Source organism: Cricetulus griseus, chromosome X (genome assembly GCF_003668045.3).
Source record: "Cricetulus griseus strain 17A/GY chromosome X, alternate assembly CriGri-PICRH-1.0, whole genome shotgun sequence".
Classification (NCBI taxonomy): domain Eukaryota; kingdom Metazoa; phylum Chordata; class Mammalia; order Rodentia; family Cricetidae; genus Cricetulus; species Cricetulus griseus.
In genome coordinates this window covers 121,878,557-121,892,854 of record NC_048604.1, presented here as the reverse complement: position 1 = coordinate 121,892,854, position 14,298 = coordinate 121,878,557, and positions in this window count along the sequence as shown.

Genomic DNA, 14,298 nt, shown 5'->3' with positions numbered 1-14,298 from the left:
CAGAGGGCTTGGTTCAGTTCAATGCTGGTTCCCCAGCTTTATGACTAGGGTCTCCATGCTCTCACTAGGTTAGGTCAACTGTATCTGTAGCACTGTCTTGGAACCTTTGCTCATGCCTCCTCCCTCTCCACAACTGGATTTCAGTAGTATGGTTCATTGCTTAGCTGTGGGTGCCTGTTTCTGCTTCAAACAGCTACTGGATGAAGGCTCTAGGAATGGTAACCGAGGTACACATCAATCTCATTATAGGGGAAGGGCATCAATGGCATCTTTTCTACCACTGCTTGGATTCTTAGTTGGGGTCATCCCTGTGGATCCCCTAACATTTCCCCTGTGCCAGTTCTCTAAAAACCTGTACTGTCTCCCTCTATCAAGGCATCTCCTTTCTTGCCCTCCTCTATTCTTCCCCTGTCTCAGTCCTTTTGTTCTCCTCCCCCTCCCATTTTTCCTTTCCCACCTCCTTCCTCAAATTGGGAATCAGTCTACCTCAAGATCCAGCAATTCCTCTCTTGGGCATATACCCAATGAATGTACATTCATACAATAAGGACATATATTCAACTATGTTCATAGCAGCATTATTTGTAATAGCCAGAAACTGGAAGCAGCCTAGATGCCCCTCAACTGAAAAATGGATAGAGAAAATGTGGTACATTTACACAATGGAGTACTACTCAGAGGGAAAAAAAAACAATGGAATCTTGAAATTCGCAGGCAAATGGATGGAACTAGAAGAAACCATCCTGAGTGAGGTAACCCAGTCACAAAAAGATAAACATGGTATGTACTCACTCATATATGATTTTTAGACATAGAGCAAAGGATTACCAGTCTACAATCCACACTGCCAGAGGAGCTAGGAAACAAGGAGGACCCCAAGAGAAGATTGCATAGTCCCTCAAAGAAGGGGAGGGGGACAAGAACCCCTGAACAAAGTGGGAGCACAGCACCGGGGGGGGGGGGGGCGGATTTTGATTGTTTTTAAAAGAATATTGGCCTATAGTTTTCTTTTTTGTTGTCTCTTTACATGGTTTCAGTAGTAGGATTGTACTGGCTTTGTAGAAAGAGTTTGGGAGTGTTGTTTCAGTTTCTATTTCCTTCCTTCCTTTTCCTTTTATTTCTTTTTCTTTTAGTATAAGAAGGATTGATTGCAGGTCTTTGAAAGTCTGGCAGAATTCTGCTGTGAGTCTATCCTGCCCTGACTTTTTGTTAAGCTGGAAGGCTTTTTATTACTTTACAACTTCCCCACCTGTTATGGGCCTTTTTAGTTTATTGAACTGTTCTTTGTTTAATTTTTGAGGTTTAACTAAATCTAGAAATTTATCTATTTCTTTTATATTTTCCAACTTAATGAAGTAGGTTTAAAAAACTCCCCTTATTCTGAATTTCTTTGGTGTCTGTTGTAATGTTTCCCTGTTTATTTCTGACTCTGTTAATTTGGGTACTTGGATTTTTCTTTTGGATTGTTGGGCCAATGGCCTTCCAATTGTGTTTATCTTCTCAAAGAAACAGATCTAATATTCCTTGGTTTCTTGTATTATTTTCATTAATTCTGTTTCATTAATTTGTGCTGTGATTTTTCTTATTTCTTGCTGTCTTCTGGGTTTGGGTTTGGTTTATTCTTGTTTTTCCAAATTCTTGAGTTGCATCTTAAGTAATTTATTTGTGCTTTTTATTTTTTTTTTAAATGTAGGCCCATAAGGCTATAAAATTCACTCTTAGAGCTGCTTTTAATGTGCCCCAGAGGTTTTGTTGTATTTTTATTTGTATCTAGTTTCAGTAATATTTTGATTTCTTTCTTGATTTCTTCTTTGACTCATTAATCATTCAGTAATTAATTGTTTAATATCCATGAATGTATACACTTACTATAATTTCATTTGCTGGCAATTTTAAGTTTTGTTGAATAATGGTCAGATAGGAACATGGGATTGTTTCAATTTTTCACTATTTGTTTACGTTTGCTTTGTGGTCCAGCATATGGTCTATTTTAGAGAAGCTTCCATGTGCTGCAGAGTAGAGTATAAATTCCTTGGCATATTCTATACATGTCTGCTAAGTTTATTTGGTGTAAAGTGTCATTTAATTCAGAGTTTTCTCTGTTCAGCTGGCCTTTCAATTGGAGAAAGTGGGGGCACTGAAATAAACAAGTATTGGGTTTAGGCTAATCTGTATCTCTAATTCCATTAGTATTCTTTTGATGAAATTAGGTGCAGCAGAGTTTTGTGTATATATGTTTAGTATTGTGGTATCTTTCTCATTGATTGATCCCTTGATTGGAACAATATGATTAGTCTCTTATGATTCTTTCTAGTTTCAGGCTATTTTGCCAGATATTAAGACTGCAATACCTGCTGGATATTTTTAATTTTTACTTTTAAAATAATCTTACTTTACACACCAATCCTAGTCCCCTCTCCTTCCTGTCCTCCTATTCCCCCAACCATCTCCCCATTCCACCACCTATCCACTCCTTAGGGAGGGTGAGGCCTCCCATAGGGAATCATCAAAGGCTGTCACATCTTTTTTTATTCCATTTACTTTGAATACTTTCACCCATATTTTCACTTTAAGGTGGTACCTATTTGTAGAGCTAAGTTTGGTTACTTGTACACAACAGGTATATGGATTTTGTTTCTTAATATATCCAGATAGCTTGTAAATTTTTTATTAATTTTTTAATTTAAATTAAGAACAATCTTATTTTACATACAAACCCCAGTTCTGTCTCCCTCCTGTCCTCCCACTGCCCCCACCATCTCCCCATCTCACCTCCCAACCACTACTCAAAGAGGGTAAGGCCTCCATGGGTGATCATCAAAGTCTGTCACATCATTTGGAGCAGAACTGAGGCCCTCTCCCCTGTATCTAGGCTAAGAGAGTACCCTTTCATAGTAAATGGGCTCCCAAAAGCCAGTTCATGCACTAGGGATAAATACTGGTTCCACTGCCAGAGGCCCCATAGACTGCCCAAGCCCCCCAACTGACATCTACATTCACGGGGCCTGGTTTGGTCTTATGCTGGTCCCACTTGCTCAGGTCAGCTGTTTCTGTGGGTTTCCCCAGCATGGTCTTGACCTCTTTGCTTATCACTCCTCCCTGTCTACAACTGAGATTGACAATTAATAAATGGGACCTCCTGAAACTGAGAAGTTTCTGAAAAGCAAAGGACACAGTTCAGTAGACAAAACAGCAGCCTACAGAATGGGAAAAGATCTTCACGTACTCCACATCTGACAGAAGGCTCATCTCCAAAACATAACAAAGAACTCAAGAAGCTAGTCACCAAAACACCAAATTATCCAGTTAAAAAATGGGGGTATAGATCTAAATAGAGAATTCTCAACAGAGGAATCTCAAATGGCCAAAATGCACTTAAGGAATTGCTCAACATCCTTAGCCATCAGGGAAATGCAAATCAAAACAACTCCGAGATACCATCTTACACCTGTAGAATGGCTAAAATAAAAAACACCAATGACAGCTTATGCTGGAGGATGTGGAGAAAGGGGAACACTTCTTTGCTGATGGGAATGCCAACTCATAAAACCACTTTGAAATCAGTATGGCAGTTTCTTGGGAAAGTAGGAATCAGTCTACCACAGGATCCAGCAATTCCACTTTTAGGCATATAACCAAAGGAAGCATATTCATAGCAGCATTATTTGCAATAGTCAGAACCTGGAAGTATCCTCGATTCCCCTCAGCTAAAGAATGGATAAAGAAAATGTGTTACATTGACACAATGGAGTACTACTCAGAGGAAAAAAAAAAACAATGGAATCTGGAAATTTTCAGGCAAATGAATGGAACTAGAAGAAACCATCCTGAGTGAGGTAACCCAGACACAGAAAGACAAACATGGTATGTACTCACTCATATATGGATATTAGATATAGAGCAAAAGATTACCAGCCTACAATCCACACCTCCAGAGAAGCTAGGAAGCAAGGAAGACACTAAGAGAAACATACATGGACTACTGAGGAGAAAGGGAGCAGATCTTCTGAGTAAATTGGGATCATGGCAAAGGGTAGGGAAGTAGCAGAAAGAGGGGAGGAGAAAAAGAGGGGGAGGAGAACATGAGGGATCAGGAAGGTTGAGTTGGGGGAAGAAGAGAGAAGGAGAACAAGTGAAGAGATACCTTGGTAGAGGGAATCATTATGAAGTTAACGAGAAACCTGGCACTAGGGAAATTCCCAGGAATCCACAAAGATGACCCCAACTAAGAATCTAAGCAATAGTGGAGAGGCTACCTTAAATGCCCTTCCCCTATAATGAGATTGATGACTGCCTTAAATGCTGTCCTAGAGCCTTCATTCAGTAGCTGATGAAAGCAGAAGCAGAGATTCACTAAGCACTGAGCCGAAATCCTGGAATTCCCCTGATTTTATTGGGAAATTTTAATGCCATGGTTCTCATCTTCTATGGTAGCTTCTTCCTTTGTTTTTATCATGTCTAGAATGTTTTGTGGAAAATATCAAGTAGACTTATTGTGTTTCCTGGGTCACCAGTGGAAAGTCTAAAATGTGGAAGATCTGAAATTGAACTACAAAGCCATCATCATTCAAGTATGAGGCTTATATTATCTACCATAAGTGGTAGAATATAGCTGCTAGGAGCAGTTTGTTTATTTGCTGAGCTTTGAGAAAGATCTACGGTGACTCTTGATGGTCATGTAGAAGAAATTTCTCTGTAAATGCATTGCCCAGCCTAGACACAGGGGTGTGGGAGGTGGAAAGATACCTTGGTCCTGCCTCAAGGAGATGATGAGACAGACTTAGTAGACTTCCTAGGGGAGGCCTTACCCTCTCTGTAGAGCAGATGGGATGAGGGGGGAGAGGAGGGAGTGGGTGGAGAAGGAGGAAGCAGGAATTGGTATTGGAATGTAAAAAATAAATTAATAAATAAAACATTTAAAATCTGCTACTAATTCAAAATAAGAAGAGAACATCTTAAAGAATACTGTGAGGGGACAATCAGCAAAATCTAGAGTACAGGGATTTAAAGAGTAAACAGTCACATATATTTGAAAATTGAAAGGAAAATCTAGATGAGGAGCATTCAAAATTTAAGAACATTAAAAGACCAGTTACTCAGCACATCATGTTGACTTTCTTCAGATACCAGTTGATTTACTGTGCAGCTGAGGCTGACCTTGAACTTCTGATCCTATTGCTTTTACCTCTAATATTCTAGGATGATAGTCATGTGCCACTACATTCATCTTTCATTTTAATCCTTAGACCATGAGCACATTGTCCATAGTATACAGATGACTGAGACTGAAAAGTGTCAAATCACTTGCTCATGGAGGAAGAAAAGGATATGAGACTTTTCCTTAGTTCAGGTTGATGTGAAAATATCCCAAAGCCACTATTAAGAAAGTAGGACAAATATGCATAAAAGCATGCAAGTATTAGTGTGATACTTACTTCATATTTGCATGAATACACTTCCATTAACAGGTAGAGAAAAAACAGCCTTCATTTATTCAACAAAGTAGTGATCTCCAAATGTGTGTTTAAACAGACTTTAACAAATAGATTGCACTAGGCACCTGTCTTAGGGTTTCTATTGCTGTGAAGAGACAGCACGACCACGGCAAATTGTATAAAGGAAAACATTTAATTGTGTGAACTGTCTCACTGGGTGTGGCTTGAGCATATATGAAACCTCAAAGCCTGTCTCCACAGTGACACACATCCTCCAACAAGATTAAACCTACTCCAACAAGACCACATCTCCTAATAGTGCCACTTCCTTTGAGGACCATTTTCTTTCAAACCACCACAGCTGCCTTTTGCCACTATAATAAAATACCTGAAAAAACGAAAGTCTAAAGGGGTGACATAGACATAAATAAAAACTATTAACAATTTTATTATGTTTGTGATAATATCCATAATAGGATAGTATAATTATGTTCAAAACCTACAAAATTTATGAAAGAGAAAGTTCACTTTTAAATACTTTACTGATGATTTGCACATAAATGTGAGATATTACTTCCTCAGATTTCTGTCAGTAGTCATTATGTTTCTTGAAAAAATGACTTTTAGAGAAAATTTAAGATCATAACAAAATTGGAAAATAAAAATGAAAAGTTCTTCCAGGAGCAGAGCTGAGATAAGAACCTGGGTATAAGGGTTCCTTGTGGCAGATGGTTCTGGGTAAGAATGAGTGTGAGTTGCAGGTGGTTGTGAGCTTCCTGAACCGGGTACTAGGAACTGAATTTGGGTCCTCTGCAAAAACTGTTGATCTGTCTTTCCAGTACACAGACTTAAAAAAAAAGTTTTTCTATTCTTCCCCTGACTTGGAAATCTACGGGACCTCCTGTAGTAGTTCAGTACTTGTCCCTAGCATAAGTGTGGACTTTGGGAGCCCATTCCACATAGAGGAATACTCCCTGAGCCAAGACACACGGGGGTGGACCTAGGCCCTATCCCAAAGGATACGATAGACTCTTATGACACCCTATGGAAGGTCTCACCATCCAGGGAGAGCAGAAAGGATATGTGATAGATAGGCTTTTAGTTGGGGAGGGTTGGGGAGGACTGGAGGGAGAAGGGAGCTGGGATTGTCATGTAAAACAATCCTGTTTCTAATTCAAATTTTAAAAAAGTTTAAAAAAAGTTTTTCTTTTCTTTTTTTGAGATGGAGTCTTACTGTGTAGCTCAGACTACCTTTAAACTCATGTACTCCTTGGTCCTACCTCCCACCACCAGACAGCCTCTCTACTGTAGCTAGTCCACACCAGAGTGATATACTTGTAAACCTTCAATGAACCCACATTGACATGCTATCAATAGCCCACAGTTTATTCTTGGGTTCACTCTTGCTGGTATACAGTCTATGAATCGAGATCAATGGTTCTCAATTTGTGGATCATGAATCCTTTGGGTGTCAAATGACCTTTTTCACAGGGGTTGCCTAAGACCATCTGAATATCACATATTTACATCACAATTCATAACTAGCAAAATTATGGTTATGAAGGAGACCAAATAATTTTATGGTTTGGGGGGGTCACCAGAATACGAGGAACTGTATTAAAGTCACAACATTAGGAAAGTTGAGAACACTGATCTAGGTAAATGTAAAGTCACATATATCTACAGTTATTACATCATAAAGAATTTATTTTTATTACTTTTAATTAGGTGAATGTCTGTGTGTCTGTGAGTGGGTATGTGTATATAAGTGTAAGTGTCCATAGAGGCCAGAGGTGTTGGATCCCCTGGAGCTAGAGTTACAGGTGTTTGTGAGCCACTTGTCATAGGTTGTAGGAACTGAACTCAGGTCCTCTGGAAGAGGACTAAGTGCTTTTAATCACCGAGCCATCTTTCCAGCCCACCATTTCTTATTTCTCTAGGCATGGGGTTTACGTAAGGAAACGGGAATACAGATTAGACCTGTGCAAAATATCCCTTCCTGGAATACAAAAACTCAGAACCCATAGGAAAAACTGAGCAGTGAGGTGTACCAGGTGAGAGAGCTGGTATGTGATGCCCAGTTCACCAGTCCAGGTGAGACTGTTCATCAGAGGGTAAAGAGGAAGTTAATTTTTCCAGGACCCAAGAATCAATAGGAAGCTTTAATGACTTTGCTGAGCCCCATGTGGGTCATGATCTTTAAGAAATATAAAAGTCTCTGTAAAATTGAGTGACAAACTGAAATGTAAATAGGTTTCATGAAGTGCTAACACAACCAAGAGGGAATGAAAAAACCAAATAACAGCAACAGATAAAATGGCCTGTCTCAGCCATTGAAAAGAAAATGAGGCAAAACTTGTTTCAGGCTAGAGTTCACAGTGAAAAATACCTGCCAAATGATTTGTTTATGGGCCTTGGAAAGGTTTTAAAGCCTGAAAGTCAGTTCACCAAGTGCCAGGTACAGCTGACCCTCATTTTTGTCTTACACCATGGATGAAAAGATACTGTGTTGTGGGAATTGCCCCAGTCTCATAGGGTGATCATGCTTTTCTATAGATGGAAGCCCTGCATTCAGTTCTGGACCCATTGACCCCTACTGAACATTTGTGTTTGGGTGGATGCCAATGCCAGGTTCCAGATGGCCTCCTGGAACATCAGGAACAATGGACATCAGTTAGATAGATGCAGAGATAGTTTGTGTGCTTGATTAAGCCTGTCCTAGTAGTAGGCAATAATTCCTCTACAGTACACTGTGTATACTGAAGTTGAAGATTTTTTGTTGTTGTGGCCCTTTTATCTGGTAGATGTAACTAATGGAGACACAGCATCCTTCCACAGGACCAACAAAGGAACTGAAGTCAGTATGTCAGGCAAATAGCTGCCCTTCTCCTTTCTGACCCCCAGGCCATGCTGAGCAGCACACACAGGTTCTGTCTAGCAGATGAGGTGTGTGTGTGTGTGTGTGTGTGTGTGTGTGTGTGTGTGTGTGTGTGTGTGTGTGTGTGTGCAGCAGCCATGCAGCAGTGCTCCAGGATAAAGAAGCCAAACAGCTCATGGAGATATAATTATGGGTTATAGAGAAATGAAGAGTTGGGCCTCCTGTAATGCTGTACCCCACATGGCACCTTTGAGGAAACAATTGTTAGAAGCAATGAGATCTTTTCATGATATATTGGACATTGGTAATTTTTTTTGGATTCCCTTAGCTATTGAAACCAAGATGGGTTGGCACTTCAGGGATCCTTCTATTTCTGTACAGAAGGCTTCATATTCCTCTAACATCTAAGTGCTTTCATAGACTTAGTAAAGCATCTGAAAAAGGTACAAGTACACACACATAGAGGAGTGTAGAGGGGAAATGACTCTGCACTAAGTGCAAGGGCCAGGCGCTGCTGACAAAGTCTTAGGAGGGTTATGGATGTGAGAGATGCAGATGACACCAGACAAAGTGATTGAGGAAAATCTTACAGCAACCTGTGACTACGAACATTAAAACAATGACTAAAGCTTTTGAATGAATATATCCATTGTGGGAGGAAAAAGACACTCTCAGAGGCTATAAGGTTATTAAACAAAAATCCAAGGGCAAGAAGTGGGCCACCCACCACTGAGTTGATTTTAGCTTGGGAAGACACAGAGGCTTCCCAAACAATTCAGGCTCTTGCCACTGCTCTTGGTTGCATTCCAGAAACATATGATATGATAAGACCCTATTGCTGAAGACACTACCACACACTTGGGTTGCAGAACATAAATAAATCAAGCTGGGAAAAATTTGGAAGCTTATCTGCTGGCTGGTTTTTATAGTGCTGGAATCACTCTGCAGTCTGCTAGGGAAGATCTAGCACCAGTAGTCTTGCTCAGTGTGGATGAACCTTCCGTGCTACACTACCAACATGACAGGAAAGACATGATCACTAGTGCAGTGGTGAAAAGCTGTTATGGGTGCAGCCAACTGCCTTCCAATTGGATTTCAAGGCCAGCTTTACAAGAAGTAACCCACATTTGGTATATAAACTATGTAAAAAAAAATCTGTGGCTGGGGAGATCATAGACCCTAGTGGGGATAACTACCACTATTGTTTTGTGAAGTGATTATGATACGCCTTTCAAATTGTTTTCTAAGCATTTATACTTTTACCCATAGATCTTACTGCTATCAGCCTTAGTTAAATTTTTTTGCAGTGGGTGGTACTCTGCAAACTCATAATGAATCAAAGTGTTGAGAATAAGTGACTAATGCTATGTCATTTTGGTCCAAAGTTCTACATAGGAGAAAATACTCATACATCTATATCAGCCTCTTCATCATTCATGATGTAGCCATTAGCATCTTGAAATTATGCCAGTTGTGATTACCTACATAGACTCTAACAAGGTAGACCCACTAACATTCTTTAGTAGAATGGAAGGGGAATTCAGGACTACCTCCTCACCTTGAGACTGTATAAACAGTTAATTTCTGGGGTTGGAAGGAGACTCTTCTCGGTTGCTGCCGGTATATTGTCCATGCTCCTATAAGTAAACTCATGGTTTTGTAAGCAAATCCAATTAAAATCACTGCTTTATCTAATTTTACTTGAGTGGTATCATTTTGATCTTTCCTTAGTGACCTATGTGAGGTACCATTGTGATCTATTTGGTATGACTACACCTTTGTTCTCATCTTCCCAGGAAAAATCATGGAATACTAAGATAATCGTACTGTACCAACCACGTATTTTAAAAAAATCACCCAGTCTATGACTTGTCTTTTTCCTCTGTCCTGCAGTGGGTGCCCTAGCCTCAGGTGAGTCTGGGCGCTGCTCTGCCCATCCCCCAACCTCCTCCATCAACACCTGCTTGCTTCTGCCTGAAACATTGCCCCCCCCCCCCGACAAGAGTGGACCAGCCCAGACCAGAAGGCCCACTCTGAGTCCGGACATACCTCACCCCTCTCTACAACCTGCCCTCTGTCCTGCAGTGGGTGCCCTAGCCACAGAAGCTGAGCCAACTGCACTCACTGGAAGAAGGGATGGGAAGAAGACAGAAAGACACAGTAAGAACACACTCAACAACAGAAAAACCAATATGACACCACCAGAATCTAGGGACTCCACACCAGCAAGATCTGAAAAGCCCAGCACAGAGCATGAAGAAGAGATGGACCTCAAAAATTATCTTAGGAAGATGATAGAGTCCTTTAAAGAGGAAACAAGGAAATCCCTTAAAGAAATAGATGAGTTGTCTTTTGTTCTCTTGAAGTATCATTGTCAGGGCAGTGATTTTTTATTTTAATGAAGTCTGCTGCATAAATTATTTATTTCTGAAATCATGCTTTTGATGTTGTTACTAAATAGTCACCACCAAGTCCAGAGATTTTTAGATTTTCTCCTGTGCTATATTCTAGGTGTTTCATATTTTGTAATTATGTCTAAGTTTATAGAGATCTTATTGTTAGATTTAAACCTAAGTATTTTATTTCTGAGATGCCAATGTAAATAATTTTGTGCTTTTTAATTTCAAATTCTATTTTTTCATATCTGGTATAATGAAAAGGGATTGACTTTTGTATGTTAATCTTATATGGCTGAGCCCTACTAGAATGACACAGTCCTGGGAACATTTATTTATTTTAGTTCCTTTGATTTTTCTATATACACAAATGCCTTCTGAAAACAGTTTCGTCTCTTCCTTCCAACTCTGTGCATATTTTAATTATTTTCTTTATAACATTTCATCAGCTAGTATTTCCAGAATTATATGGAAAATGAGTATGAGGAGGTACCTCCTTGTCTTATTCCTGATCTTAGCAAGACAGCTTTGAATTTCCTAATGTTAGCAGCACTTACCTTTGTAGATTTTCTTGACAAAGTTAAGTTGAGGAAATTATGTTTTATTCCTAGATTGCTGGACTTTTAAAATACTTATTTATTAATACTTATTTTTATTGTATTTGCATAAGTGCTTTGCCTGTGTACATATCTGTGCACCACATGTCTGTCTGTCAGCCTTCGAGGCCAGAAGGGTTTGGGTTACCTAGAATTGGAGCAACGCAGGTTTTGAGTTGCCATGTAGATTCAGAGTACTAAATTTGGTTTCTCTGCACGAGCAACAGGTACTCCCAACCACTGTGCCACACCCCAGTCCCAGATGCAAGTTTGCTATCATGAATAGGTGTTGGGTTTTGTCAGATGGTTTTTCTGCACCTGTTGATGGAATCATGTGATTTTTCTGCTTTAGCTTATTGAATACTGCATGTCTGAAATAAATCCCATTTGGATAAAAGCTTTTATTATTACTAAGTGAAGCAATACCATCACCAACATTATCCAATTAAACTTTGTGAGAGAAACATGATTAAATATATATTTTTTACTTTTGTAAAATTCTGGTTGAGGACTTGGTCAAAATGTGCTTTGAAAGGTCTGTTTCCAAATTCAGTTAATTTTGTTAAAACTTATTTTGAGTGCTGTAGAAATGGCTCAGTGGATAGGGTACTGGCTACTCTTCCAGAAAACCTGGGTTTGATTTCCATCACCCACATGGTGGCTCACAACTGTCTGCAACTATAGTTCTCGGGGATCTTACACCCTCTCATAACCTCCGTAGATAATGCATGCATGTGGTACACAGACATAGATTTAGGCAAATACTCATATACATAAGACTTTTAAAATACTTGCTTTGAATGACTGGGTATGGCTGTTAATGTAACTGATAGAGGTATATAGATTTAAAACAAAGAAGCTGATTATTGGCTGCGTTGAGTATTCAATTGAATATTTTTAGTACCATTTATCAATTGTATTAGAGTTCCTCAGACAAATCAATAGTAAGGTAGGCAGATAGATTCACACACACACACACACACACACACACACGGGTAAACACCTATGCAGTTACATAGATAAACAGACCACTGGAAGGAATTGACTCACATGATTGTGGAGGATGAGAAGCCCCTCTCATCCTCTGTAGTCTATAAAGCCAGAGGCGTAGGAAAGCTATGGTGTACTTCTAGAGTGAATCTGAAATCTAGTGGAACTGAAGTGTAAATTCCTGTTCAAAGCCAGGAGGAGACTGATGGGAAAGCTTAACCAAACATGTAGAAAGTGACCAAATTCTCCCTTCCTCCATGTTTTACTCCACTTAATTTCTCAGTGGATTGGGTGATCTCCTCACTGGGGAAAGCAAATTACTTTACTGAGCCCATCAATTAAATGGTAATCCAGATACAGCCTCATCAGCATTTTATAAGAAGTGGTGGTCTTTAATCTGAGCATCCTATATCCTATATAATCAACTATTGTGTCAATTGTATAAAGATTTTTGTTGACAGTTTGCTTGTCAATTCTATCTTTTAATCTTAAACTATTCTGAAAAAAAAAACAAGGAAAAGAGCATTTTGAAGCCCTCTTCATTTAGATTATTTGGGAGTATGTGTGTCTAAGGGGGTACTGGTGCACTAAGTAGAGAGCCTAGGACTAGGCACACTCTCTCTTTGTTTTTTTTTTATTTTTGAGACAGGGTTTCTCTGTGTAGCTCTGGCTGCCCTGGAACTCACTCTGTAGACCAGGCTGGCCTCAAACCCACAGAGATCCATTCACCTGCCTCTGCCTCCCAAGTGCTGTGATTAAAGGTGTTTGCCACTGCAGCTCTGCAGCAAACTATCTACCACTGAATTTTACCTTTAGCCTTGAACATTTCTTCTTTGTTTTTTATAAGTATGCAAACATGCAAATTCTAAGTGTTACACACATGCATTGTTTTCTGCAACAAAAGAAACACAATAATAGAAAAATTAAAACATGGTGATCTCTCCACTGCATAAAACTCTCCAGAAGTTCTATATTTCTTACTTGCTTAAAAAATCATCTGTTTTCTCAAAGAAAGCTAATATGTGAATTTACAAAAAATTTATGCTAAATAACAAAAGTTAGGATCACTTGTTGGTCTCAAGTTCAGCAATTTGAAACCTTTTTTTTTGGGGGGGGGGGTTCCAGACAGGGTTTCTCTGTATAGCTTTGGAGCTTATCCTGGCACTCGCTCTGGAGACTAGGCTGGCTTCAAACTCACAGAGATCCATCTGCCTCTGCCTCCCCAGTGCTGGGATTAAAGGCATGCACCACCAATGCCTGGCTATTTGAAACCTTTTTAATATAAAAGAAATGTGCAAACTGGAGCTGGTAAAATGATGCAGTGAGTGGGGACCCTTGCTGCCAATCATGGTGGCCTGAGTTGGATACACGGGAGAGGAGAGAACTGTTTGTGGTGGTTTGAATGAGAATGACACCCCCCCACCCCCACACCATAGGCTCATTGATCTGAATGCCTGGTCCTCAGATGGTGGAACTATTTGGGAAGGATTAAGAAGTGTGGCTTTGTTTAAGAACATGTGTCACTTGGGGTAGGTTTTTGAGATTTCAAAAGAACATGTCATTCTCAGCTCTGCCTCCACCTCCACCTGAAGATAAGGATGCAAGCTCTCAGCTACTGCTACAGTTCTTGCCTGGTGCCATGATCTCCATCATGATGGTCATGGACTTACCCTCAGTAACTGTAAGCAAGGCCTCAGTTAAATGCCCTTTTTTATAAATTGCTTTACTCATGGCATCTCTTCATAGCATCTCTCTCTCTCTCTCTCTCTCTCTCTCTCTCTCTCACACACACACACACACACACACACACACACACACACAAATGTTTTCAAACACAAACCCAGAAACATACAATCCCTTATAATATACAGGTAGCAAGACAAGCAGTACTACTTGGGTCATTCCATTAAAAAAAAAGACATGTTTAAGTGGAACAAAGGTCAGATAACAAAATTTACCATTTAAATGTGCAACAGTATAGTTTATTTTTGCAGGTTTGTATA